The sequence below is a fragment of the Stegodyphus dumicola genome, chromosome 3, assembly GCF_044657685.1.
Source record: "Stegodyphus dumicola isolate Sdum_Otavi_A_Nest chromosome 3, ASM4465768v1".
Lineage (NCBI taxonomy): Eukaryota > Metazoa > Arthropoda > Arachnida > Araneae > Eresidae > Stegodyphus > Stegodyphus dumicola.
Window position 1 is genome coordinate 52,420,957 of NC_140770.1, and position 26,728 is coordinate 52,447,684.

The 26,728-nt window shown below is 32.7% G+C and overlaps 1 long non-coding RNA gene across 1 annotated transcript; it reads right to left on the reverse strand.

Annotated features, from left to right (window-relative positions):
- LOC118181407 (uncharacterized) lies at positions 1–23,635 on the reverse strand. Its single transcript, XR_004756875.2, has 3 exons — positions 23,437–23,635; positions 5,416–5,531; positions 1–174 (listed from the first exon to the last, which is right to left on the reverse strand). It is a non-coding gene; the product is annotated as an uncharacterized LOC118181407 (long non-coding RNA).
- Positions 23,636–26,728: the final 3,093 nt, after the last annotated feature.

The window sequence follows — 26,728 nt, forward strand, 5'->3', positions numbered from 1 at the left end:
TTCAGTGTGGTATGCATTTTATTTCAAGCTTATACAGCGGACATCCGAAGTTAACAAATTTACCCAAGAGGATAGAGCATCATATAGTCCATGTAATCCATGGGAAATTATAGTCCAGTTATAGTACAGGGGGTTACAGCTGACCAGTTAATAGAAGAAATCCTCGATCGTCATCTGAAAAAAAAAAGAAATCATCAGCTGAAAAAACCTTGCTCTGAAAGTGAATTAAATAATACATTTAAAAGTTAATTTATCGCTGTTTTTTTTTTTTTTTTTTTTTTTTTTTTTTTCAAATCATAATACATCTAGAAAGAATGGAAAGGGGGACGAAGTCTCAATCATGTATCACGGAATTATGAGGAGAAAGTGATAAATCTTGCGTAACACAAACGATAAAAAAATATTTAAAAAATCTGAAAGTTTTCAGATTTTATATTACGCCCAAAGGGGCTTTTTTTTAGCGTTTTGTATGTTACCTTTATTTATCCATTATCATGTTCTTCACACTTAAAACCATAAAATTCAATTCAACAGCAATATCGCAAAATAATTTTAAAATAGCATCTCTTTAGAATTTATCGCGGCGCTGGATATTTTTTTTTTCCGTACAGTGTTGCCTTTGCTCGCTTTGAAATTGTTAATTTTGTTAATCAAAAACTCATGAATTCTCTACAAAATATATTGTAGAAAATAAAGCAAATTCCAAATTTGGGCTTCCAGATGCCCATATTCAGGTGGAGAAGTACGTTATTCAGAATTTGATGGCTCTAGATACCGTTGTTTTATCACAATGCGAGAAACATACATACATTCATGCGAATTCTTCATTATTTAATTTCTTTAAATATAATATAGGGCTGTAATATTCGGTGGCAACAATTTGAAAAGTGAAACGCCACAAAGTGTCAAAGCAAAATTTATAGCCTTTTTGGGCTAACAATAGTCGACTACTTTCAGTGTATTCAAAATAAAAGTAAGCAGGTGAGAAATTAACAGCACTTTCGTTTTAAAAGAAAGAAAGAACATTTTAAAGGAAATAGGTAGTATTCATGTTATCCCATAGGTAAAACCATGACACTTCCGATGCATCCAATCGGTTCACCATCAATTGAAAGGACATCCAACTCCGCATTCAGCCGTTTTACCTCTCGTCTAGCATTGTGTAAAATTTTATGATTCAATTTACGTCACAATTTTAAGTTGGTGTAAAACAGATTATTACTTCCATCATTATTTTTACTGCACTCGTCTGGGTCATATATACAATATGTAATCAAATTGATGTGGATAACTGTTTGTATGGCTCTAAAATGATTAAAATATGAGAGATCTTTTTACAGTAAACGATTTCTAGCTTTGTTGTATTTTGACCCAGTTTTTCAAGAATTAAATTTCTGTCAGTTTCTATTTAATATTTCATTTTCAATTACTGTGTATTAACAATTAAAACATATTTCTTTAGCTTTTTATAATTTCATTCACTATTTTATATTTTCAGATTGGCAACTACTATGTTCAACTCCAATCTGCATTTGACTTTCCAATCTGCATTTTGTAAATTTTTTATACTTGGAGATAGCGATGTATCAAAAAAATCTCCTTACGTTTTAAGGTTTTTAAATACCACTCTAAGAATATTAACAGTTATTTTTTTTTTACTATGAATTTCTAGAGCAGTAGATTCTACGACATATTTCTTTTAATTGAGACTTCAAGGTTGGAAGATCTTCTTTGCTGCATTGTACACTTATTGCATAGTTACGTTTTAATTAGGGTCACAACTTCCCTGAAATCTAACTATATAGTAGATTACTAAAGGTGTTAAGGCGGTAAGAATCAACATAATATGCTTAAACCTTCTTCTTCAGCTGCAGAAATGTAAATGACGAAAGAGAAGCCCGTGCTCAGGCGATAACAACGAGAGGAATGAAGTCAAGCTACTGCCGCTATCCATCAATGGAATATAGAAGCAAATATGAAAAAGATTTCCTTAAAGGCTAAGGGTAAGCATGGATTGGAATTGGAATCGTTAACTAGGCCTGAACAAGATTTTTGTGAATGTGAAATGCCTCTAAAAAATCTAATTCGTCAACGGAAGATGCCTTTTGAGTAATTTTAGTTGCTAAAAAATGGAAAATAGGATTTTCGGACCAACAGTATTGGGCAGCAGAAGATTTATATGTTTCTTTTTTCCTAACATATGCCTCATGTTCCTTAACGTGAATTTTTAAGTGTCTCTTAGTTTGATCAACGTTAATTAAAGCACATTGGCAAGGAATCCTATGTATATATACCCTAAGAATTTGTATTCAGAATAGGGTCTTTAAGTATGGAGCTGAGAATTTCATTGATAGAAGAGAAAATGACCACAAAGTGGAATTTCTATAAAATATGTGCAATTTTATAGCTGATCGTGAAAAGAAATTACTCAAAACAGAATTTTTTATAATCTCCTAAAACAATAAGATGCTTTTTGATGTCTTGAGATGAAAAATATTTAACCGCTTGGTTAATAATATTAGGTAAAAAGCCTTTGTCACTATCAACTGCTTTTAAGTAGTTTAGTTCTTGGTCAAGAGCCGACTGAGAGGAGTTAATTTGAAGTGCCCGGAAAATAAAGGAATAAAATGAAACTGACCTCTGTTTTAATTGAATGTTAATATCAGAAGTATATTGGACAGCAAGCAGATAACTACTGTACACAGTAGTACTGAAGTTGGATATGCTGCGTGTGTCCAAGATATCAAGGAACGGAAGGGAAGATGACAAGGACGTCTCAAATTCAAAAATTTATTGACTAACAAGATAAATGGAATTCATTATTGAAAGAACTTTAATTAAATTATCTTTATTACAAGGAATCAGAGTAAAGGTATCGTCAAAGTAGGAAAGTTTAAAATTTCAAATAATTTGTATTATAGTAATTCACATAGACATCAGCAAGGATAGGACTAAGAGGGTTTCCGATGGCTAATCCCTCAGTAGATTATACAGATTACAGAGGAAATCCGATCTTTAGGGGTTACCTATTACATTATTCTTCTTATTTTTCACTATTTGAGACAACTTATTTGATGACCTTAATAATTATAAGTGACCTAACTTCTTTTATTCAGGTAAAAAATAAAATAAACTGCGTTAAAAAAGGTTCAAGGAAAATTCTTATAGTTCAGTTTAATTTGAAATAAAAAACTGTATTGTCCGGATTCCTTCAAAATAATATCCATCGGAAAACACGCATTTGCTTCAACGTTCCTGATATTTCTGAAAGCATTGATAAAATTTCGTCTTCATTTGTATCGCTCACAGATTAATCGTTGTCGTTTCGGATAGCTTAAAATGTCTGCAAACTTTGACTCCGAAGAACCATCTTTATAAGAGAGAACATCAGTGTATGAAAATCTGGCGAATAAGCAGGAACAGTTCAAAACAGGATCAGTTCAAACAAACCCAATAATCTTTCTTCAAACATCTTTTACCAAAAATGCGACATCGCATCGAATGATTTAAAGATGCTTTAACTCCGTTTGCCTTATATCAAGAACTATACTGCCCAGAATGATGTCCTTCCCGAAATGTATTTTATACAGAGTATGCTAATCATTCTTAACAGTCAAATTCAATTATTGCCAGTTTCATAGATGTGACGTGATTTTTGCGTGATTTTACGAACAGAGCTGTATATACTACTGTATAAACTACAAATGTAGCTCACGCTACAAAAATTAAAACACAAGAGTATATAAATGTACAGTAGGAGATACAAAATCTGGAAATGAAATAAGTCAGTCTTTCGTAAAATCAGAAACGTACCTAGCAAGAACCATACAAAACTTAGTATTTTTCATAAATGTAAATCTAATAAGTGTAAAATCATAAATTTTGATATGAATACGTAAAGAATTTATCACAGGGCTTTAACCTCTAAACACTTATCAGCTATTCTGCCAACTATTATTTTAAGTTCTTAACCATTACGCCGATTTTAATGATAATGTCCTCAATTCTTCGAATATTTCAGTGGACATGTCATTTACCTTCACAGGCATAATCAGCAGTCTAATTACACTAATCTTTGAATGCTCACGTAAAAAAAGAAAGAGAGAGTCGTAGCCCAAACGCTTAGGGCTCTTGCCCCCTTTCTCTTTTCTTTCCTAACTTTGTATCTTTTTTATGAAACCCAATTTCTGAAGTACTACTCTCTTTATAATGCTGTTGTTATTGTTGTTTCCATCATCGCCTGGATTAAATTGAAGTCACCACGAAAGATCTCTTTCTAACTCACTTCCTTGTCCAGAGATTATGACCTGGTTGTTTCTATCGAGAAGACGACAGAGATCATTTCTTTTTTCTTCTATGACTTGAGCGGAAGGTAGTTGGTTCCTCTCCCAGAGGGTTTATACTTGAAAAAACTTCATTCAATTACTTCATCCAGCACACAAGCGAATTTGAAATAATATAGGTCATCAAATCTTAGAATATTTACTTTGGATGGCGTATGAGTAATGGGTAGTTTTCACGTCAGATGACACAATCAAAATGATAAATAATATGAAACAAGTAACTTCATTTGCGAACTTATATGAGAGCTTAGATTCACGAAAGGACTGACAGAGGCTATTCACACATTTTCAAATGATTTTACTTCGTTGTAAATAAAAGAAAAAAATCTTTTTTAGAATTTTTATTATTAACTGAAATTATATTTTTGAAAGTATAAATTATCGTCTGCTACTTGACAGTTTAGTTTCCATACAAAATCGCGCTTTTAAAGAAGCAGGTAGGCTATGTTTGTGTTTTTTTCAAAGAAAAATTATTCGTGTCTAGTTATTAAAAAACGTTATGAAAACCATTGTTTTTCGATATCTTAAGCTACGATAGATTATGCTGTCAACAACAAACGAAACAAAAGTCAAAATTTAACTTCAAGTTGAAAAGTTGTTCCAAACAGGAAAGAAACGGAAATGTTTCGAATGTTGCAAAAGTAAGATCTTAAATGTTAAAAATACTCCACCAACTCAAAGGACAGTTACAAAATCATAAAATGCTCAGTGGTAAATGTAAACAAAGTGATTTATGCTAAGCTGTATCTTAAAAAGGCGAAAAAATAATAATTTTTTATGAGAAAGATTTATCCCGACAAAAATAGAAAACTGTCGTCACAATAGATGAATCTCGGGTATACTTAAATGACTGCAATAAAAAGAGATCCATTTATTATCATCAAAAAGGATAAAAAAAATCTTAAAACTTGGTTTAAGGATTCTAAAGAAAATTTTTCTAAGGGACTTATGATTGTTGCTGGTTTTTCATATAACGGTAAATTAAAAATAAAGAGAGTGGAGAAAAATGTTAAAATCAACTCCACATATTATCAAACACACATTTTGTATCCAATTTTTAAATATAAAATACCTTCTCTTTACACGCCAGTGTGATCAATCAGTAGAACTGCATCAACACAAAGCGAGTAGCGACCCGTCAAAGTGAATGTCAGACAGTCAAATCCACGTCAATAGACTGGTAATTTCCTGGGAAAAAAGGAATAAGAAATATTTATCAAGGCCCTTCACTCATATCCCTATTAAATCTCTTCATCTATCACTAATGTATTTTTGCACTTTTGGACTTTTAAAATGCGGGTTGTCCAAATGTCGACCTGCAACCTCCTTAGACACTGAAAGTTGTTCGAGAGCAAGGGGATAAAATAACTCTTCCGATAATACAAAAGGCTTCATTGTCTTGGAAATTGCGATGTGTAAAGATAATGAAGAATAAGGGTTATCAAACAGAACATTACAAACATAAAAATTTTAGGTAGAATATTTTCGTAATTACAGTAAAAATCGCCTAAAAATGTGTGAACAGCCTCATAGTAAACGAACATAGACAACTTGTTGTGTCTGTAATACAGACACAAATCCCATCCCAAAATTTTATCTCTAAATATTTTTATCAAGCACCTTTATATTAATAATTAATTTATTATATTTTTTATTTTAACTCCCTCCTTAATTTTTTAGCTTACGCGAGCACTCACCTGATTCTGCTAGGCAAGATGCAACATAGATTTGGACCTATTGACATCCAACATACTTGCAATAATCTCAGATATTCAAAATGCTAGTATTTTAAATTATCCTTAAGTTTTCGTTTTTAATCTGTTTCCATAACATGTGAAGGAATTCTCTAGCATTCCGAGTTATCTGGTTGGCAAGAAAATAATTTCGGTTTTTATTGTTAAATAAAGCTCAATTATTTCTGCACAAAAAAGCGAACTTTAATCAGTCAAATACCTTCCATTCTCTTCGATGAACTTTCACCATCTGTCTAACTTCTCCATAATTCAGCGCACTTAGCTATTCTGGTCTTTATCAGAAAAAAACTCAGCCAAATGCTATTTGAGGTCATCGTTTCGTAAGCTTTCAAATAAATGACAATAAGACGGTGCAAGGTCGGGGTTATATGGGGGATGGGACATAACTTCCCAACCGAGCTCCAATAATTTTACACATTTTGCTAAAGGTATGTGAGGCCTTGCATTGTACACGATTTCTTTGCGATTTGCCCATTCTGGCCCTTTGTCTTTGATTCCTTCCTCCAATTCCGTAAATTGTTGGTAGTAAACATTTGCGTTTATCGTTTGGTTGCTTGCGAGCGGCTCAGAATACACAACACCTTTCCAATCCCACCAGATTGACACCACGACCTTTTTCTGGTGCAATTTAGCTTCCGATATGATTTGTGCTGATTCACCATGCTTGGACCATGATCTCTTTCGATTAATGTTATTGTAGAAGATCCATTTCTCATCGCCAATCATAATAGGTTTCAAAAAAGGGTCGACAGCATTACATTTTAAATGCGTATCGCATATACTGAAATGTTGTGTTAAGTGAATTTCTTTCCATTCGTACTGAACCCAAATATCAAGCTTCTTAATGAGTCGAAGATACCCTATGTGATTTTCAGCTTCAGCTGCGTGCGATATATTTAACTTTTTTGCAAGGTTATACGATCATTCAATTCGATTAGGACATTAATTTAATTAATTCGATTCAATTAGGACATTCGACTCAATTAGGACATTAATCATCAACTTCAGACGGTCGGCCAGAACGTTGGTCATCTTCAAATGAAAATTCTCCAGATGGAAGTACTTTAAACAATTCTGACGCATGCATTCTGTTAAGCAATCAATACCATAAACTTCACATATCTCTTCCTCAGCCATTTTTTTGCCTTTATGAAACAGCCTCAGCCATTTTTTTGCCTTTATGAAAATAAAGAAGTAAAATGTCGAAATTGCTTATTTTTCCCCACCCCATGTTAAAATTGACCGTAATAAACTAACAGCTGTAAACAAAAATACACGGACTTTATTTCTATAGAAACCTAAAACTGTCAGTTGCCAAATATCAAAAATTATATATATATATATATATATATATATATGTAATAATAAAATTCCATAGTCAAGAATACACTTAAAAATTCTAACTGCATTGAAAGTACGTGGAATTAAATCCACAGCCCCGTAGTCAAGTTGTTTTTCCCGCCTTTTTCTATACATACAGTTATAGAATGTTCTGGAGATATTTAAAGCGAACTGGAACGGCTGACAAGACTGACGTCATTTCTTGGAAGCTTTGCCTTTCCAGAGGCTATAAAAGGACTCGCAAAGGAATATCGGGGTGTTTTCTTTAATGTAAAGATTCAGTAAACTTCATACAAATCGTTATTAGTAGTTCTTTTTTATTTACTCCGGAGAGCTAATTTTTGTAACTGCTATTTCTCCTGAATAATAATAAATGGATCCTGTTTTTACTTCCTTGTACGAAGTAAAAAGGAAGTATTGTAATCGCGAAAAGTTTCAGGCAACATATTTCAACGAAAATATCCATTTTGACTGCTATCCAATGCAATTTAACGATGTTTTTGAGTGATATCTATACGTAAGGACAGAATAAAATACTCTTTTCCTTCAAAAAAATTATAAAACTGCTTTAAAATTAATCCTGAAGAGAATTTTTCGTGGCGTCTGTACGAACATATGTACGTACGTGCGTATCTCGCATAACTCAAAAGCGAATAGCCTCAGAACGTTGAAAATTTGTATATAGGACTGCTATAACATGTAGACGAGCACCTCGTATTTTGGTCGCAATCGGCCGCACCAAACGTATATAAATATATTTATATATATATCCACTCTGTTACCTGGCTCAGTGATCTCAGTTTCTTTACTCTTATATGTTGGTAAATTGTACATATTTTGCTTTAAAAATGATTGAATTATGTTGTTTTTATCTTCCGGTTAAGGATTTTATGCCTTTAGTAAATCTGTGTGCAATATTTTTAGAATTATCAGCAATTTAAAAGTTGTTTAATTGCCGCTAAGCCTTTTTTAATGGCGGCCATTGATGTTTACATTTGAAACAGGAGACTAGTGGATTTGCTACCAATCTAGAGAAACTTAGCTTCGCAACAACAAAGATAACGCCTTCATTTATTATTTAAATCACACTTAATCCTTTCTGGAATTTTTTCGAGGAAATAAGCGTTTAAAATTTACTTCGTAATTTTTAATATAGATATGAGTTTTTATGTATTTTTGCCTTCTCGCGAAGTGAGAACTGAATTAATTGAATGAGAAATACTCAATCATCTGTGAAAAAGTGTTTCTTTTTTGTTTTGCTTGCTTAATTTCTTTTATACGTTGTTCTAGATATATTAGAGTATTTGAATAGAACATGTGGCAACGATTAGATAATTCTATTCTTTAAATGATATAAATTTTGTGCATTATGACTTATAATATGAACGAAATTTATAAGTTAACTGTTATATAATTATTGGATTATATAACAGTTAACTTAGTTTCCGTTATAAAATTATTATATAAGTTAACTGTTATATAATTATTAATACTGTTAAGTGAATCTAGCGCCAGAGTGTCGCTATGGTAAACAAATACTAGAGTGAATTTTAAAGAATGCATTTATTCTATTGTGGTTTATGCGCTGTCGGCGAAGTAGATTTAATTCAATCCAATAAGTTTAAATGAAATGCAAGAAAAAATGCGTATAATTTAATATTCCAATTTAATATTCCTATACAAGGAAGTCATGTGGTGTACACATCAAATTTTTTAAACTTATCGTTTGATACTTTGAGCTACAACTACATCTATGATTCTTCACCAATCTATTTATTCCGGACAAAAGCTGGTACATCATATATATATATATATATATATATATGTATGTATGTATATGTGGGATTTTAAATCCATAGCTTAATATTTTTCCTCGCGCGTTGTTTAATTTTTAGCTGCTGACTGCACGAGTGAAATTGATAGAACTCTCGCCACTTTGTTTTACGAGAGGAGATGCAAGGTGATATAGATGTAGTATTAAGTCTTCTTTTGTCAGTCTTATATATATATAAAACTGACAAAAGAATAACGAAACGAGCATAAACTCTATCTATTTGTGCAAGCCTAAAATACTCTCTTGCCAACCCAATAGATTCTCTGCGGCTGTGTTCAGATCTACCCACTCTTAATATGCAGCATACACTGTTACAATCTGTTATTTAGGGATTTGGCGACAAAAACTATTTCAAACAAGTTTTGTGACACTTAATTACATTACTTACGTTTAAACCTTTTTTTTTTTTTTTTTTATATATTGTTAGTCTTGTAAATTTATTTAAGATGTTTGAATACTAAGAAAGTTCGAACAACTGTTCAAAAATGACCAAAAAAATTCAAAATGTGTAATGAATGATTATAGTTACGATGCTTTTGTAGAAAGTACTTTTTTCAAAGAAACTCTTTGTAAAGATCACAGCGATTTATCACTGCATACAGCTGACAATTCAAAACTACGAGGAAGTCCAACCTAATTCATTAAACCTTCTTTTTATAACCTAATTAAATACAGAAGCTAATTAGTGTAAGTTTTCGGAAAATGGCCCACGGGATATCTAGTAAAATTAATTTATACAAACGGCACAGATATTCGAAAAACAGAATTGAAAAAATAAATAAATAAATAAATAATGAAACGGAATTAAGCTGAAACTATTATAGTGCTATCGGAATATTATAATCCCAATTCCAATTTTGTTTTAGTACGTACATATGGATAAACTTTTATTACTCACGAAGGTAAAATATCGTTCAGTAGTTAAAGGCTGAAAAAGGGTAATTTCGAATAAATTTAAGATAAAGTACATTTTACAGAAAAGCGCCGTCTAATTTTCTAAAAACATTAACACTGAGCCTTCCAAACAGTACAGTGGTTAAGGGAGGATACTGCGGAACCGAAGGGCCCGGGTTCGAATTCCGCAGAAAGCACAGATGTTCGTAAATGTATTGTGTCAGTGCGACATGAGGGCACTCTAGATATACGGCGAGTCGAAAGTCGTGAGGTTGCTAGTAGGATAGGAGGAGTGGTAGACTCTCGGACCCGTTCCTGCAGGGTGCTCTTCATCAGTTTGGGAGGCGAAACTGAGCAAAATCGTACTGTACACCTGTATTGTGCTCAAGGCTCTTGCTAGTGACAGGGGTCAGTCTTGCACTCCTTGGCACGATGAATTTTGTGGGCTTGTTCTGACAAGTCTGACTGTCAGACAAGGGAAATAAGTTACAACAACAACAACGTAAAACTGATCATACATATCAATCAAGCTGTAGTTTGAATTCATCTCGATTTCAGTAATATTTAAGTTATTTAAATCAACTAAAAGTTCTGGAATCTTTGAAGATCATTATTACAAGGGTTATTCTTTTCGCCGAGTTGCGGGCGTACGAATTCTTAATGGATTCAATGCATACAGAATCTATGACAGCTCGATAAAGAAATTTTTCCCAAAAGAAACATTTTACAGATTTGGAACTTTATACACAAAAGCACTCGTACTTTTATTCTCAGTATCACGATGCACAAGCAGTAGTTACCATTTCAAACTACTAAGAATGCTAAACACAACGCAATGCAAAACGCACCTGAAGAGAGAAGCTCGCACGGAGATCTGCTAAAACTCCGAAGTCAACTATGAACTAAAAACTGTGAACTGATGCTTTCTGCGGTCTTAGTTTTCCTCCGTCCACCGAGAAATTTTCACTACCTTTCATTTCTCAAAACTATTGTAAGGAACATACAAATAAAGTTACATATAAGGGCAAGATACAGTTACAGTTGCATATAAGGATTGACTGTCGTTATTCAATTACGGTACTAACTACAATTATACAAGGATTAGATGAAATGTCGCCAAATCGCTTGGCGCCCATTTAGTGATTTCTAGGCAAATTTAGCGACACTGCCATCTTGGCGATATCTTGCCGAACTGGGAAGATAACCATTTACATCCTTTGTTAAATGGACTTGCCTTTGTGATCCTTTCCTGTGGAACGGTGCTTGCAACACCAGGGTGCCTCAGCCTAGGCTCTACCCCTTGTAAAATTAATTTAATTGCTTCGAAAGTTGATGGAAAATAACCATTCAATTAAGCATTTAAATTATTATAATTATGATAATGTTTTTTTTTTAAATAATTATTTTTAAGAATCTGACTTGAAAAAGTTATGCTAATTTAGTCCTATTTTTCCCGCAAAGCTTCATACTTGAGTCTTTTCATATTGCATTTATTCAAGAGATACTACTCACTAAAATTATTCACATATGCATGAAATTCGTAACAGGCCCTAGCAATATGATGGGATATTATTAGTTGAATCTTTATGATCATATTTCTGAGGAATAAAAGCAACTGCGTATTTACCATACGTTCCATTCGTATATACTTTAACCAATAAAATAACCAATAATAAATTCCGTTTAAATTATTGAATTAAAGTCAAGGAAATTATTATAAATAACTCATACTAAATATAACGTTTCTGAACAAAATAAACCAAAATGAAAGCTTCCAGACTATTTTTTTTTTAAACATCTTCTTCCTATCTGGTGAAACTTAAACCTCCACAAAAGTGCTCAGTTAATTGGGCAACATTCTCGACCTTTCGGCACAGCTAAGATTTTTTTTATGCTGGAAAACCGTTAAGCAGGTATATATATATACTTCAGTCATTTATTTATTAATCAAGAAATGAAATAAAATATTTAAAAAAATTACCCCTCTCAGAATTTATGCAGAGAATCAAAATTTCTGCTTTATGTATAGGTGCTGTCAACGATATGCTATAAAAGTGAGTTTCAATTATGTTACACACTGTAAATTTTCGACTTGATGTCAAGTAATATTTTTTTTTAATTTGAAAATGGGAATAAATGACAGTTCTTTCAGGAACAGATCTACGCTCGCGCTACAGTATTACCATCTCTGTACAAGTGCACCTTTCGTCATCATGATACCTCGCTGGTTGTAAGGATCTTAATTAAGAAAATCTTTGTTTAAATTATTTTTAACATGCAGTTGCGTTTAACATTGCATGTACTTCATCCTGCATTGTAAGTAACGAAAGTCATTTACATTTCTCAAGAACTTATAGCTTTGTTACTAGAAGGTTTGAATTAGAAGCTAAAGTAATACAGTGCAGGGTGGTCATAAAAGAAATTCCCCATTATATGAAGCCCTAGCAGCTGATCCGCTCAATTAATCGAAATGAAATTTCAGATATTGTTACTTTTGAATGGCAACATTCATTTATTGATAAGGGCACTGAAGAACCATACACAGCGTTGGAAAGAAACGCGTATGATGAAAATCGCCGATATGAAGCATTTGCAAAGAAGAGCATTGTAAAGAACCAATGACGACACAAGAGAAAAAAAAATCTGATGTGTACATTACATGACTTCCTTGAACGAAATATTAAATTATACGCATTTTTCTTGCATTTCATTTAAACTTATTGGATTGAATTAAATCTACATCGCCGAGAACGCATAAACCACAATAGAATAAATACACTCTTTAAAATTGACTATATTTGTTTACCATAGCGAAACTCTGGCGCTAGGTTCACTTAACAGCGTTAAATTTCTTTCATATTATACAGTGGATGGACAAAAATATGGAAACACCTTGTGAAATGCATGTTTGAAACGAAAGATTGATTTTAATGAAATATGTAGGTGGCGCTGGCGTTTTTGACTACTGACGCCACTTATACAACTTCGTAAATGTTCTAAACAGTTCAGTTGTTGTCGGAGTGCTGTTATGTGAGGTTGTCATTGCATTATGTCAGAGTTAACAGACTTCGAACGTGGGCAAATTGTTGGAGCACGTATGGTAGGTGCTTCCGTAAGCAAGGTAGTCGAGGTGTTTAGTGTTTCAAGAGGTACTGTATCGAAGATTTATTCGGCATATTTGAAAAGCGGAAAAACATCATCAGCTAAATCACAGCGAGGACGAAAGTGTGTCCTGGGTGATCGCGACAGACGATCATTAAGGGCAAATTGTGACGAAAAATAAGAAGACCACAGCTGCAAAAATTACTGCTGAAATGAATTTTGTGTTACCGAACCCTGTGAGTACCAAAACAATTAGAAGGGAGCTTCATAAACAGGGAATTGCTGGCCGTGCTGCAATTGAGAAGCCACTCATCAGTGATGCTAATGCCCGTAACAGGAAAAGGTGGTGTTTAAGTCATAAAGGCTTGGACTATAGAGCAGTGGAAGCGAGTAATATGGTCTGACGAGTCTTCTTTCACATTGTTTCCCACTTCTGGCCGAGTTTACGTCTGGAGAACGCCATCTCAAGCCTATAATACAGACTGCTTGTTGCCAAGAGTGAAACATGGCGGGGGTTCTGTTATGGTTTGGGCAGCCATATCGTGGTTCTCTGCTAGCCCCATGATAACTGTGTCAGGGCACATGACTGCCAAGACTTATGTGAACATTTTGGCCGATCAAGTTCATGGTACAAACTTTATTCCCCAATGGTGATGGTGTCTTCCAAGACGACAAAGCCCCTGTTCACACAGCTCACATTGTCCAGGACTGGTTTTCTGAGCACGAGGATGAGTTGTCCCATCTCCCCTGGCCACCACAGTCACCAGACCTGAATATTATCGAACCTTTGTGGTTTACATTGGAACGGAAAGTGCGTTCTCGTTATCCTCCGCCAACATCGTTATCTGAACTTGCCACCGTTTTGCAGGAAGAATGGTATAATATTCCCTTGGCAAACATACAGGAACTGTATTTATCCCATTCCGAAAAGACTACAAGCTATTTTAGATGCCAACGGATTTCCTACACCATATTAAGGAAAGAAACATGTATTTTTAAAGGTGTTTCCATATTTTTGTCCAACCCCTGTAACTCAGAATGCACAAAGTTTATATTATTTGAAGAATTATTTAATCGTTGCCACATGGTTTATTCTAATACTATAATAAATCTTGTAATAAAACAACGGTACACAAAGCCATCGAATTTTGAATGACGTGATCCTCCTACGAATATGGGCATGTGGAATCCCAAATTTGAAATTTGGAATTTTTTTTATTATCTATTTAATATTTTAACGAAATTCTGAGTAACAAACTCAACGATTTGAAAGCGAGCAATGGCAACAATCTACGGGAGGGAAAAAAAAAATTATCTCCAGCGCGCGGAACTGTGTATCGGAAATTCTAAAGATAGGCAACATTTTAAAATTATTTTGCGACATTGCTCTTGAACTGAAATTTATGGTTCAAGTGCGAAGAACATGATATTTAATAAATAAAGGTAACACACAAAACGTTAAAAAAAAACACCCCTTCGGACGTAATTTAAAATCTGAAACTTTTGAGATTTTTTTCTTTTTACTATTATAGGTTTCTGTGTTAACTTTATTTATTAAATATCCCGTTGCACTTAACCCTCCATAAAATTCAATTCGATAGCAAAATCACAAAATGTTTAAAAACAGCATAACTTTAAAATTTCCTATCGACGGTCTCTCGCGCTGGAGGTAAAAATGTGTTATTAGTTACAGCATTGCCACTGCTCGCTTTTCAAACAGTTGAGTTTTTTAATCAAAAATTCGTTAAAGTTTTATAAAATATGAAATAAATAATAAAAAATATAACGTCATTTTTTGGAATATTGAATAATTGACATGAAAAATGAGCAATGCCTTCCCCGGGACTCGAACATAGACCCCCTTGAATACTCACCGAGTGTGCTACCGTTACACCCCGAAGGTAATGCTGGGAGGAGGGAGAAAATACCTTATAAGATAGTTCCATGAATTAATGCGTTTCTACTTATCCGACTCAAAAGTAAGAAACGAATATTCTTAAGAACTGAATTTTTTGCTTTCATATAGCTTAGCTTGTTAACCCACGGCAGTTAGATTCAATTTGAAAGATCAGTATCTTACATCTCTCCGAATGGCAACGGACTCGAAGGAAAAGTGAAAGGAGATTATAAGAATTTGACCTAAAATTCCATTTAGAGACTGATAACTCTTTTGGACTAAAAAAAAAAAAAAAAACCGTGCATTTTGAGTCTGAGACTTATGATCTATTTGACATATTTTGAATTTTGCGTATCATATGAATGCATATTTAAGTATACAGAATGTATGAAACAAAATTTAATTGAAAATCCCGTATTAACTGTATTTTTATGACTCAAATGAAAAGAGTCCGCGCGTATTAAAAGGGATCATTAAGAAACTGCGGTTTAAACAGCTGTGATATCTAGTAAATAATAAACATATAGTTATAAAATTACTTTCCACTAAAGTATATGAACTTAAAACCACATCTCGAAAATCCACTTACTCTGAAATTCAGAATTACGTTACGAAAAATGCTGCGTAATTTGTAGGAAACAGTTTTGTTACATATAACAACTTTTGCAACCTCTTCTTTTTTTGGTCAAATTTCTTAGAAAGACCACTATTACATGAAAAAAAAAATTATTATTTTCTTAAGGTGGGTATCTAAGTAAGAGATTTGTAGCTCAAGAAAGTGTTGTTTCTAAAGAAACAGTAAGAAATTAATAGGTCGAAACGGATCATTTATGCTACACTGCTTGAAAAATGCAGTTATTGAATTCCAAGTCAAGGTCTTGCCCCTGCGATGAATATGCATTTGAGATCAATAGTAAGGCAAGTTTTAAGCCTGTTTCTCATTTTCCGAAGAATATCAGTCAAGAATGTGCCATACTTCGGTGTTCAACTAAGTAAGATTTATGGCGTTTCGGTATATAGATAAGACACAAAAATTTCTTATCTGCGCAACGAAGCTTTTTTTCCTAAACATTTTTAATTAAAACATTATCGAATGATTTTATTCAAAACAATTAAATTTTGGGGTAGAAGTTGCAAAATCTCTCGGCATGTTTCATTGGAATTTAGTGTTTCGTGGAATCTACCTTAAATGTTACTGTTCACGGAAAATTTACCTGGAGGGGGAGGGGAAACAAAAAAGAATCAACCTATAAAAACATCTTTAAGCCTAAAGGGGTATTAGCCCAGAAGTTATATTAGTCTCAAAACGGCATTTTGCGTCGAATCACTGTAAATGGCAGTATCACTTTTCAAATTGTTCGCACCAAATATTATCATCCTGTATTACATTTGAAGAAATTAAATAATGAAGAATCTGCATGAATCTATGTATGTTTCTCGCACTGTGAAAAAACAATGGCACCTGCAGTGCACCTGGAAGCCCAAACCTGGAATTTCGAATTTATTCTATAGTCTGTTATATATTTTTTAAACTTTAACGACTTTTTGATTAAAACACTCAACGATTTCAAAGTGAGCAGTGGCAACAGAACGTACGAAACAAAATATTTTTATCTCCAGCGCGAGAGACTGTCTATCAGAAATTCTAAAGATATGCTGTTTTTAAATAGTTTTAGCCCAAAGGGGAGTTAGCCCAAATGCTCTCAAAACGTGTATACATGTGTAAATGAAACAAACGCCCCTTTGGGCGTAATACAGAATCTGAAAGCTTTCAGACTTTTTTTATATTTAATTATTTGTTAATTAAAATGAAGAAGAAAACAACAGTATAATTATTCAGTTCTGCATATTATAATTTGGAAAGTTCCTTTTTGTTAATTTACCAGATATTTTATGATTTAGACCTTTACTGTAACTTCTTCCTTCCGCTTCCACGCCAGAATACAAATTAGTTTGAGTGTATTTAAGATGAGGTTTTTAGATTGCAAGACAGTGCCTGGTCTGCCTCTTGAAACCACGTTGCTAACTTGCTGCTAGCTGAGATTTGTAGTCTGAGGTTCTATATATCTTGCAGATATTTGAACGCCGGTTAGGTTTGTGAGCTAATTTCCAGTTAAACTCTTTTATATAGCTTTCGCCTACTTGTTTAAAATTTGTACATGTGACTGCTACTTTAGGTTATCTCGCCATAACTGCTGGCTGAATTTGTAAGCACCAAATGTGCCTTTGGTTCTTCCTTAGTTATAATTTTGGATGGTGCTTATCAGCCTGATGAAGCTTTGCCAGTGATTCTAATTTTGTTCCCTGATATAGCAGTCATGAGTAGTTAGGGTAAATACATTAAAACGGGAGTTCATAATACTTCATTCTAGACACCGCTTTTACCATCTAAACGGTATAGTGCTTATAGGAGCCTACTGCAGTACCGAAGGGCTCTTGTTTGAATCCCGGAGAAGACATGGATGCTTTTAAATGTGTAGTGTCTTTGCGACTTGGTGGCACTCAAAATATGCGGCTAGCCGAAAGTTCCCTCGTGTAGTTTGGTGGTAGAGGGAAAAGGGATAGAGTGCTGTTCCTCAAAATTGGAGTGGAAATATAAGGCCAACCTTCTTGAGATTCTGGCAACCAATCTTCCATGAAATTTATGGAAAAGACAACAACAATCTAATGGTAAACAAGTTTCCTAAGCAGTAATAATTTTTTAATTAATTTTAATTAATAAAGAAAACTATTGCAGCTGATAATTCATCATAAAATTTTTCTGCCTCTAGATTTTTGTTGATACTACCATCAACTCTGATACTCAACGTGTCTTCCATCTACGTGCATTTCTTTAAAGGTAAAAAATCGTGATTTGTTCCTTACCAAAATCGGCTTAACTCTAATCAGTGAAATATGAAACTCAGCATTAAGCACTTAGAGGAAACAGAAACACTGTAATAAATTGTCCATGTAAAGGAACAAAATGTGTCAGCGTTTTGCATACGAAACGCAGTGAAAGCATACTTGAATAAAGATCATAGAATCATTAAAGGAAAGAATTTAGAATTTAAATAGACTGTCTGATTAAGAATTTGTGAGCAGAGTATTATGAGGTAAAATGAGGAAGAACGATAATGTGGCATGTTGAAAATCTTCAGGTAAAAAACAAACCAAAAACGAATTAATATTTCGTTATTAAGGATCGTTTAAAGGCATTTTTTGTTAACCTATGATCTTTGTTCTGCATTTAAATTATGAAGAAAACAGCAACTATGGAAAATGCTTAGGTCTGTAATTATGTCCTACGTTATAATTACATCGAAAGCTGTAATTACGACAAAAGCCTTATGATTTGTAGGCAGCAATACAAGAAACCTGTTTGTCTTGCTATAACAATAGAATAAGCATCAATGAAAGTAGACTAGACTATAATATTCTAATTTATATTTCTTGATTATTAAGAAAATAATACCTACGGATAACATGCTCAATGATAACCATATTCTTTTGGTGTTAATATTTTTAATTAGTTCAAAAGACGTTAGCCCAGAAGATCGTTTTGGTATTTTGCGCCGAAAACTGTAAATGTCCGTTTTACTTTTCTAATCGTTGCCACCATATATTATTATCCTGTCTTAAAGAAAATAAATAATGAAGAATCTGCATAAATGTATTATTTCTCGCATTGTGATAAAACAACGGTACCTAGAGGTGGAGGATAACGTAATCCTCCACCGAATATGGGCACATGAAAGCTCTAATTTGGAATTTGTTTTATTATCGATTTCATATTTTGTAACACTTTAACGAATTTCTTATTAATAAATTCAACGGTTTCAAAGCGAGCAATGGCAACACTGTACGGAGGGGGGGGGGGAACATTCTTATCTCCAGCGCACGAGATTGTGTATCGGAAATTCTAAACATATACTTATTTTAAAATTATTTTGCGATATTGCTGTTGAATTTAATTTTATGGTTTAAGTGCTTAGAACATGATATTTAATAAATAAAGGTGACACACAAAACGTTAAAAAAAGCCTCTTTGACTCTTTGAATGAAAAAAGCTTTCAGATTTTTTTTCTTTTCCTTATATATATATATATATATATATATAATTATTTTATTAGTCCAAAGCGATTTGAATCCCGAAGGACTATTAGTTTCGTTTTGGCATTTTGCGTCGGACTCATAAATGTCGGTTCACTTTTTAAACTGTTGCCACAAAATGTTAGAGTCCTGCATTATATTTGAAGAAATTAAATAATGAAAAATCTGCATAAATGTATGTATATTTCTCGTATTGCGATAAAACAATGGTACATAGAGTCATCGAATTTTGAATAACGTAATCCTCCAACGAATATGGGCATCTGGAATCCCAAATTTGAAATTTGGAATTTGTTTTATTATCGATTTCATATTTTGTAAAACTTTAACGAATTTTTGAGTAACAAACTCAACTATTTAAAAGCGAGCAATGGCAACGTTGTGCAGAAAAAACATTTATATCTCCAGCGCGTGAGTCCCTGTATCGGAAATTCTAAAGATATGCTCGTTTTAAAACTATTTTGCGATATTGCTGTTGCACTGGATCTTATGGTTTAAGTGCGAGGAACATGATATTTAATAAAGAAAGGTAACACACAAAATGTTAAAAAACGCCCCTTTGGACGTAATTTAAAATCTGAAACATTTCAGATTTGTTATTTTTTTATTTTTTTGTGATCAACAAGAAGTTTAGATGTTAATTATTTTCGTTATAGCTTGCGATAAAACTCAGAAAACTCTATTTGTCCTTAAGGTTACATTTGTGTCACTAAAATATCCACTAATCCTTTAAAGTGAGATGTAAAATTCTGTTTTTAATTTCTAAAATTTCTAGCTTTTTCGACTTCGATTATTTAAGTCAAAATTGAATATACTTATTTCGAACAGCAGCACCAAAATATTATGACGTAACATTTTTAGGACTGTGCATATTTATTTCGGATAACTATTTATATATAATATAACGAATTTTTGATTAAGAAACTCAGCGATTTCAACGCAAGCAGCGGCAGCACACTGTACGGAATAAAGTACTTTTATCCCCAGCGCGCGAAACCATTTGTACGAAATTCTAAAGATATGATGTTTTTAAATATTTTTAGCCCAATGTGGCGTTAGCCTAAATGCTCTCGAAACATGTATGTGTCTATAAAGGAAAAAAAAGCTGATGCGTACACCAGATGGCTTCCTTGTACGGAATATTAAATTATATGCATGTTTTCCTGCATTTCATTTAAATTTATTCGCCGAATTTCACTAGAGATATATTTCTCATTCAATTAATTCAGTTCTCACTTCGCAACAAAGCAAAAATACATAAAAACTCAAAATATTTTCATTAAAAATTAAAAGCTATAGAAAAGCATAAAACATCAAATACATTTAGAACAATTTTAAAAAAAAATTTACAATTAAAATTACAGTTTCTACGCAAAAACAAGCAATTCGGCTACCGAGCAAGAAAGCAGATTTTTTGGTGTACAAAACTAAAAGTTTCCTTTTGGTCCCATTCGGTATAAAGACACTGAAGGGGCAGAAAGAAATAATTCACTATTCTGCTAAGTTTCAAATGGAAACATATATAGCTTCTATGATAAAAAAAATTAGGCTTCGCCGCAATTAAACTGTAGAGACATTAGGTATTTTTTGAAAGCAGGAGACTTGAAAAATAAGCAACGCCCTCGCCGGAAATCGAACCACGGACCGCTGGAATACGCGCCCAGCGTGCAGACCACTACACCAAGAAGGCGGAAGAAATACCTTATAAAACAATTTTTAAATTGTTGATAATTCTACAAATATTGCATGCAGTTTAACTAAAGGCCTAAAACCTTAACCGTAAAATAAGAACAGCAAAGTTCAATTATTTGTAAAGCAAAAAATGCACAATTTACCAACACATAAGAATAAAAAAAACTGAGCTCATTGAGCCGAGTAACAAAGTATATTATATGATATATATATATAGTATATACTTTCGGTACGGCCGATCGAAACCAAAACGTGAGGTGCAACTACATGTTATAGCAGTCCTATACACAAAATTTCAACATTCTGAGGCAACTTGTTTTTGAGTTGTGCGAGATACATACGTATGTACGTACAGACGTCACGAAAAAATCTTTTCTCAATCCATTTTAAATCAGTTTTATAATTCGTTTGGGGGAAAAGAGTCCTTTATTCTGTCCTTACGTATATATGTTACGCAAAAACATCATTAAATTGCATTCTAAAGTGGTCAAAATGGATATTTTCGTTGAGATATAGTACCCGGAATTTTTCGTGATTACAATATTTCCTTTACTTCGTACTAGGAAGTAAGAGATCTGATGTGTACACAGTACACCACATGACTGCCTTGTACAAATTATTAAATTATACGCATTTTTTCTTGCATTTCATTTAAACTTATTGAATTAAATCTACTTCGTCGATAGCGCATAAGATGCAATAGAATAAATGCACTCTTTAAAATTCACTATATTTGTTTATCATAGCGACACTCAGGCGCTAGGTTCACTTAACAGCGTTATATTTCCTTCGTATTATTTGAAGAACTATCTAATTGTTGCCACATGTTCTATTCAAATACTATAATAAATCTAGAACGCTGTATAAACGAAATTAAGCAAACAAAACAAAAAAGAAACAGTTTTCCACAGACGATTCAGTATTTCTCATTCAATTAATTCAGTTCTCATATCGCGACAAGGCAAGAATACATAAAAACTCAAAATATATATATTAAAATTAAAGCAAATCTTAAACACTTATTTTCTCGAAACATTCAAGATAGGTTTAAGCATGATTTAATTCGCAATAATAAATGAAGGCGTTATCTTTGTTGTTGCGAAGTTTAGTCTCTCTAAATTGGCAACAAATCTACTATTCTTCTGTTTCAAATGTAAACAAATACGTCCGCCATGTTATTTAAAAATTAGGCTTAACCGCACTTAAACAGCTTTTAAATTGTTGATAACTCTACAAATATTGCTTGCAGATCTCCTGAAGGCATAAAAACTTTAACCGGAAGATAAGAACATGATTCAATGATTTTTAAAGCAAAAATTGCACAATTTACAAACATATAAGAGTAAAGAAACTGAGATTACTGAGCCGAGTAACAGAGTGGATATATGTATATATATATACGTTACTGTGAAAGACCGAAATTGGAGAATGTCAACTTTCACTGGAGAATATCAACATTCACCAAATACGTCGGTGAAAGACCGAATTATTTCAGTACATTCTTGTATATTCGGACTCTCACCGGTATATGTCGACAATTACAGATATGCTCTGGTCAAAGTCGAAAAGAGAGGTAAAAAAAGTGCCATAATAGTTTAAGTTGTTGCAATAAATAAGATTTGAATCACATAATTTTGTTATTACTGTTATTTTATTTTCTCGTTTAGAACGTACTGTATAACTAAGTAAGTTTTTAACTTCTATTATTTTCTTGAATGTATTGTGTGTTTTAGGTTCTCATGTTCTTAGGTTCTTATTTCAAGTCTCAAGTGAGTTTATTCGCGACTGAATGACGGAGAAGAAAATATAATATTGTTATATGTTTAACATTCACCATTAGTACATGGTGAATGTCGACATTGACCGGTGTAAGTGAGAAATAAGAGTATTTGGAAAATATTTCGGACATACACCAAGAGACTATGTGAATGTTAACATTCACCGGTGAAAGTCGACATTCTCCAGATTTCGGTCTTTCACCGTAACATATATATAAATATATTTATATACGTTTGGTGCGGCCGATTGCAACCAAAATACGAGGTGCACATCTACATGTTACAGCAGTTCTATATACAAAATTTCAACGTTCTGAGGCTACTCGTTTTTGAGTTATGCGAGATATATATAGAGAGAGAGAGAGAATGTTTCGTGATGTCTGTACATACGTATGTATATACATACAAAGCAATTTTATAATTTTTTGGAAGAAAAGAGTCTTTTATTCTGTCCTTACGTACAGATGTCACGCAAAAACATTGTGAAAGTGCATTCGATAGATGTCAAAATGGATATTTTAAAATATGCTGCCTGAAACTTTTCGCGTTTACAAGGAAGTAAAAAGTCCCGTTTGAAAGTAATAAAATCTGAAAACTTTCAATTTTTTTTTCAATTTTTTTTAGCTTCATAAACACTTCTTAAATTTCCAATTCTGAGTATATTTTACTCTATTCCTATTTCAGCAGTAAGCAAAATTAATCAACTTACTCATTTGTTTCTGCAAAGTACAGTTTCTCACAACAAAACCAACATAGAAACGTCCTTGTTTCTAGACCTCGACGTTCTCCAGACTTAAGCATTATCTCAGCTATCCTCAGGGCTACGCACGCCAGAAAACAACAACTGAAAAGCAGTTTAAGAGGAGCTGATGGCCTTAATCTTGGATAAAGGAAGAGAAAATCGAACTATAAATTAAAAACAAACAGAAACAACCCTGCAATGTCATATCATACTCGGCATGACATGAGGAGAATATAATACCTGAAAGTTTCGTCTGTGACGTAAGGAAGCTTGGAAATCCTCAAGGAGATCTACAACCTAAGACGTTGTTGTTGTACATGACTTATACAAGTTATGGACTTCTAGAATAACTTTCGAAGGGCACATAAACGTCCTTCTTGCTAGGAATCTCAATTTCAAATACGTCGAATGGGAAGAATGCCCTTTGTGTTCTCAATTATATATCAGTTTTGGAAAGAAAGGAATCAGAAAGAAATAAAACTAATAAAAAAATCTGAAAGTTTTCAGATTTTAAATTACATCCAAAAGGGCATATTTTAAACATTTTTTGTGTTACCTTTATTTATTAAATATCATGTTCTGCGTAATCAAACTGTAAAATTGAGTTCAACAGCAATATCGCAAATTAATTTTAAAATGAGCATATCTTTAGAATTTCCGATACACAGTCTCGAGTGCTCGAGATTAATTTTTTTTTCCCCGTACAGTGTTGTATTGCTGGTTTTTAAATCGTTGAGTTTGCTAATCAAAAATTATTAAAAGTGTTACAAAATATGCAATCGATAAAAAAACAAATTCCAAAATTAGGGCTTCCAGAGGCCCATATTCGGTGGAGTATTACGCTGTTGAAAAATGGATGGCCCTAGGTACCGTTGTTTTATCACAATGCGAGAAACATACATACATTTATGCAGATTCTTCATTATTTAATTTCTTTAAGATAGGATGATAATATATGGTGGCAACAATATGAAAAGTGATACAGCCTTTTAAAATTTTCGAGACAAAATGCCAGAACGAAATTAATAGCCCTTCAGGGTAAATTGCCCCTTTGCAATTTGGCCTGACGGACTATTATTTTGTTTTCGATTTTTTTCTTGGAAGATTTTTTTTAATCTTTCGAATGTTAAGTTTTTGAAATGCATCTTTGAACAATAATAAAAAAACGCTTTACGTTATGTTAAATATTTTTAATTTGAGCGAAGCTTCAAATCTACATTTCATGAATACAATTTAAAATTTATTTAATATTTATTATAATTTTTATTTTATTTATTAAATTTTAATTATTGTTATTGTTTTATTAAATTTTAACTATTGTTATTGTTACTTATCTCACTTGTCTGACAGTAACCATACAGTTAACAGTACGACTTTGTTCGGTTCCGTACCCAATTTTAATGAAGAGCGCCCCGGGAGGACAACTCCGGAGGTTTCGCACCCCTCTTGCCCTAGCAAAAAGCTCTCGAGAGGACTTTCAACTCGCCGCATATTGAGAGTACCTTCCCATGCCTCACGGCACTATACATTTACAAACATACATGTCTTCTCCGGAATTCTAATCCGGGCCCTTCCATTCTACAGTCAATATTGCTAACCGCTATCTGGTTTAGGAGGCATTTTTAAAAATACAATATTGATAAAAAGCTGGAAGTAGAGTTCAGCAGCTGAAGTAAATTAAAACTCGTAAATTTAAAAATTCATTTTCTCAGTATGATTTAACAAAACAGTTTGAATAACGTATGAGGTATGTTTCCCGACTTCTTAGCGTGCCTGCCCCATGGACCTTATAAGAAATAGACTAACCCAGTGGGCGGGGCGTGCGTCACACACATGTCGGGAAGAGAGAGTAGAGACGATTTAGTTTATCGTAACATTGAAACATACGGCGTTTGCATCACATAACTCTTTTTAATTATTAAATGTGACACGTTGTATAAATGATGAGATAATAAAAATCACAGTTTTTACTAATAAGATTTTATATATCTCATGAAACCACTTTTTAGTGCATTTTGAGTATTTTTTTTACTGCATAAGCGTAATTCTTGTCTAAACATCATTACCTTGATAAAACGGTAAAAACTCTAAACAAAAAATTTATGAATTTACTTTTGCCTACAAATAAAGTAAAATTAAGTAAGATTGATAGTACATGATGCTATGAAACAAATAAGGTAAAATTAAACATGATTTGGTAATTTTTTTTTTTTTTTTTTTTTTTTTTAATTTTATGAACATTTTCAGGCAGTAGTAGCAAATATTTATCATTTCAAATGTTTATAGAAACCAAGGATTGTTTTATTTATTTTTTCTGTTTTTAAAATTATTATGGTATTAAAAGATGATCATTTATGACAATATTAATAACTCATAAAATTCGGAGCATAAACTTTTCTGAGCGTAATGAAAAATTTTAAAAAAATTCGCAGTAAATAAAAAAATCTTATGCGGAACTAAAAATAAATTTAAAAATTAATTACTATAAAATACAAGATATTATATGTCCAATCTCAAATTTTTATTAATGCGCCTAAAGTAACCTTGTAGTTTTATATACCTGTAAATACTTTAAGCAGAATGACCATACATCCATAAATACATATGTATGAAAGTAAACAATTTAGGATATTTGTTGCATTAAAAAATTCGCTTACTTAACTTTTTATTTCAAATATTTGTGAAAACAAGATTATATCTATTTATCTATTAATGTAAATACACACCCCTATATATATATATTTAGAGAGAGAGAGGAAGAGAAACAGATAATATGGTTTATTGATGCTTAAATAAAATTAATTTAGTAAATCTGCTTCGAATATTTTCTCTCTGTTTAGATTCATTGTAACATGTAACTGCATGATGCATTCTGATTTTTAAATATTGAAATATCACTGCTTTAATTAATTTAATCAGGTGGTTTTTATCTGGCTCATCATCATAAATATGGTCTTGAAGAGAAGGAAATATATGTGTTTCTACGCTTTTTAAGACTTTTAGAGTCATGAAATTTATAATATTTTTTTTATTCAATTTAAACTTCTTTTCAGTCTGCCTAAAAATTATTTCTGCATTTTTGCAGATCATTCGGACGTCACTGGAAGGAGAACTCAAACCTACACATCCAGATTTATAATATTTGAAACCTAGCAAACCAACATATGGTTCTGTTGAAACTAAAGCTGAGAAACAGATATTATATTTTACTTTATAAGCTAAGCTTTTAACAACAAAACCAGCTATATAAGATGTATAC